The sequence below is a fragment of the Euprymna scolopes genome, chromosome 24 (genome assembly GCF_053919585.1).
Source record: "Euprymna scolopes isolate OS-2025 chromosome 24, ASM5391958v1, whole genome shotgun sequence".
Taxonomy (NCBI): Eukaryota; Metazoa; Mollusca; class Cephalopoda; order Sepiida; family Sepiolidae; genus Euprymna; species Euprymna scolopes.
The window spans coordinates 65,226,378-65,230,707 of record NC_136505.1 but is presented as its reverse complement, the minus strand read 5'-3'; the positions used below and the strand labels follow the sequence as shown (position 1 = coordinate 65,230,707).

The 4,330-nt window shown below is 42.4% G+C and overlaps 1 pseudogene; it reads right to left on the bottom strand.

Annotated features, from left to right (window-relative positions):
- Positions 1-3,311: 3,311 nt before the first annotated feature.
- On the bottom strand, positions 3,312-3,448 carry LOC145246967 (U2 spliceosomal RNA; annotated as a pseudogene).
- Between the last annotated feature and the right edge of the window lie 882 nt (positions 3,449-4,330).

Sequence of the window (4,330 nt, the reverse complement as noted above, 5' to 3'; positions counted from 1 at the left end):
TTTCGTCTTCACCCTCCTTTATTTTGTAGCTTCGGACTGGATCCAAGAGAACACAGTGGCTGAGTCGGTCCTCACCTCAACATTCTGTAGCCCCCATTTCAATGCTAAGTTGATGCCCTTCATAACCGCATCCAGTTCCGCCACATTTATGTGAGCCACGTCGTCCTTCTTCTGCAACCAAGCAGCATCTTCTGCAGTAACACCACCTATCTCCAAGGTGACCCCCCACTGTTATACAGCTTGCATCACACCACACAACACCTTCTGCACTGTTGGGTACATGCCAAACACCTCTCACTGGATCCTCCCTTTTCACCTCTTCAATAATCTCTCTCATAATGTCCACAGTCTCTTTATCAACTCCATCCTCCCACTTCGCTCCACTAGCTCGCCTTTTGATATAACTACATGCAGCCCGTAGCCATCCTGCAATAGGGTAATGGCCCACCAGTCTTCCGCTATTTAGAAGAGTTCTCGCCTGCTCAATTTTTCCGACACCTCCGGGATCTCATTTCCCCTCCGGAACACTAACCATCCTATCTAGTCCTTTCTTAGTTGGAGCCCTTACACAGCTCCTCCCTCAAACGATTCCGGGTTTTGCAATTAGCCCAAAGCTGTTGAGGTGTTTTACTACGTCCTCCGCAGTTGTTACCGTCTCATCCACCAAAATATCATCAATGTGGTGGCTCTTCTGACTGCGTCCTCCTTGCTTAGCACCGTTTTGAGGATCGCTGCCATGATTTTTGGTGCAGAATTCAGGCAAAACCCCAACCTAGTCAGGCAGTACGTTCGGCCCTTGTATCTGACCAGCTGGTATTTCCAGAATTCCTGTGAAATGTGGATCTGTAGGTATGCAGATTTTAAATCCACAATCGTCGCAGCCTTCTGAATCTGCCTCCACTCTCGCATAGTCTCTCCGCACACGTCCATCACATCGCCTCCCGTGTGACACGCAACGTGTACGTTCAGCTCCATGAAGTCCAGTACTGGCCGAACTTTTTGTTTTGTGGGCTGAACAACCGCCATTAACGGCAGCACACCTTCCACCTTCTCCGTCCATGGTCTTAAAATCCCCTCTGAGATCCATCAGTCCACCTCCTTCTCAAATTCAACTCTTGTGCCTCATCGCAACGTATGCTCGAAGCACTCCACTCTGTTGTTCAGTATGGGAGGGTCTCCCTTCCATGCCCACTTGACTGTCCATTTCTCACCATCAAAGTGTGCAGAGAAATCTTGGTCCCCTATCGTGCAACTTTTGTCTAACCCGGCCGTTCCTGTGACACCTTTTTCGAATTGCACACCTGCAGCCCCTTGATGTCCTCCAAATCTCACGGAGTTCCTATATACCGTAACGCCTCCTAGTCGAGCAATTGCGTCCATCCATAGCACCACATCGACACCCGTGACAATTTTGTTAACAATCGCCTGGATTGTTAGTGACATCCAACGTACCATCAACCGAACGATACTTGTGCCATTGCACTTCACCTCTCTGCCGTCAACTGCCGTAATACTGCTGGTTCCATTGCATGTGTCAACCATGTCTTTGGTGACAATTGTTGAAGTACAGCCCGTGTCGACAAGGACTTTTGCACTTCGTCCATTTAGGGTCACCTCTACTTGTGGTGACATACCCTGAAGCGCCTTCATCGAATAAGTGGAGTAGCCACCGGCGTAGTGGCTTCCCCCTGTTCGGCCACATCAGCAGTAACACGTGACTTCTGGTTTTGGCTCCCTGCACTCCCTCGCCATATGGGGGGCTTGTCATCGGTAGCATCTGCCAGAGAACCTGGGTCTCTGCCACAGTCCTCTCTGCTTTTCGTCCTTCACAATTTCCTGCTGCAGTTTGCTTCGTTGAGCGACAGCTACGATTCCCTGCTCACTCTCTTTTTTCCTGGCTAGCATCCTAGCCTGTGTAATCAACTCCGCCACCTCCATAGTATTTACACCGGGCAGTTGCTGCAGAGCTATAGAAATATGATCCGGGAAGCCATTGATAAAGGGCATCTTAACCATCTGTCGACGACCTCCTCCATTGAATCCTGCTAGTCCCGTCAACCTCCTGATATTGTTGGCGTAAACATCGACAGGCTCTCCGGTCCACACCATACGGCTTAGTTTGCCATATGCCACAAACGGTCCTTCGGTAAATGCTTCCTTCAACTTTTCCTCAATGGCGTCAACAGACAGTCGATCCTCCTCCCGCATCTCCAGATATAGAGCCATAGCATCACCATCAAGATACAGCGGTATCAAGCTGGCTACATCCGCGATGTCCCGCAACTTAGCGACAAGTTTAACCTTGGTCAGCCAGGTTATAACATCTCCCTCTCAAGAGAACGTCTTAAGCATTTCACTGCTGATCCTCTTTGCTTCCATAGTTCCCGCTCGTAGTGAAGTAGAAAAAAAGTAATTAAAAAAATATATAAGTCACAGCTGTTCCTTCCCAAAGGTCGAGCTCTTCAACGTCCAAAAATAATTCACCGTCACAAAAAGAATTCGCCGTCACAAAAAGAATTCGCCGTCACTTCTTCCAACCGTCGTTTCACTCTCTGAGCTCTTCACCCTGCTTAAAAAAAGTACCGTTTATATGCTGTCCATTTCTCCACTTATGCAAATTGACTATCAACCAGAGTCATCCATTTCTCCAAACAGCCAATTCGCAAAGGGGGACAACTCAAACCACACAGAGCCATCTTGTTTTCCATTCCTCCAAACAGCCAATTTACAAAGGGGGACAACTCAAACCATATATACATATATATACAAACATATGTACATATATATATAAACATACATATATACATATATACATACATATATACATATATCTACATATACATATATATACATATATATACATATATATGTTGTGGGGTACAAATCACCTCTATTAGAGAACTAAGAGGAATCAACCAGTCCTATGAATACCGCTAGTTTCAGAAACTAAATAGACGCATTCATACCATGTTTAACCGCATGCTACGAACACGTTCTTCTCATACAACTTTAGTGGCTCCTTTATGAACAAGACCGATAGCCATTAGTCGCGTGCTCTCGTGTAATGAATGAATGCGTCAATGCAGTATTGACATAAAATTCTTAAAGATAAACTAAAATGACCGAAAAATGGGCTGAAATGACTTAAATAAATAAAAAGTAAATGACTTAGAATGGCTTTAATGAAATTAAGGATGACTTGAATGACCTTAAGAATGACTTGAATGCTTAAAAAATAACTGGAATCCTTAAAAAACAGCATGAATGATCTGGCGAATGACTTGAATGGCTTTGAGACTGACTGTTTGTGAAGTGGGTGATCATTTTACATTAAATTAATACAGAAAATTGATCCCCCACTTTATGTCACAAAGTAAAAACATAAGTACAGTATGTAGTAAGAACAGATACTAAACTTTGATCTTGGCCAAAAGGCCAAGAAAAGGGTATTTATTTGCTTCCCCACCGAGCAAATTAGGCACAAGGCCGATTTTTAATGTGAGGAGTGAAAGGGAAATGGGAACCAACTCCCTGGGGAGTAGGGCAGTTGGATAGTGACAATTGGAATGAAGGATTGCCCCTACATTGACCAAGGTTTTATATGTGGGGCTGCCCCCACATATGCTTAAGTGGCAGTTTTTGTATATATGATTAAGAGTCAGTTTTAATACATGGTTAAGTAGCAGTTTTAGTCATGAATACATGGTTTAGAGGCAGGTTTTTGATTTATGGTAAAGTGACAGTTTTGAATATATTTTTAAGTGACAGTTTTTTTTTAATATATGGTTAAGTGGTAGTTTTCGAAAAGATGGTTAAGTTGCACTTTTCGAATATATGGATAAGTGTCAGTTTTGAATATATGTTTTAGAGGCAGTTTTTTAATATATGGTTAAGTTGCAGTTTTGGGATATATAGTTAAGAGGCAGTTTTTTAATATATGGTTAAGAGACAGTTTGCAGTATTAAGAATTTTTTTTAATCCAATTTAACATTATATAATCAATTCTTAATGCTGCAATATTTGAAGTTAAAAATTCATTATATTTTTTACTAGAATATCTTGTCCTTTTCTGTTCCAGTTTTAACAACTAGTCCTTTACTTGTCCATGTTTAAGCTTAACCATATTACTACTCATGCTCGCATTTTTTCTATTATAATATAAGGTATTTTAAAATTTGTTTCAGAATATATTATGTTAGTGTTATTTACGAATATTTGTCTTAAATCAGAGGAGGCGCAATTATGCTTTTGTGGGTGCGTGGAAATTGATATTAAGTTTACAGAGATGAATAGTGATGCGGTGGGATGGGAGAGTTGTAAAAATAATGTA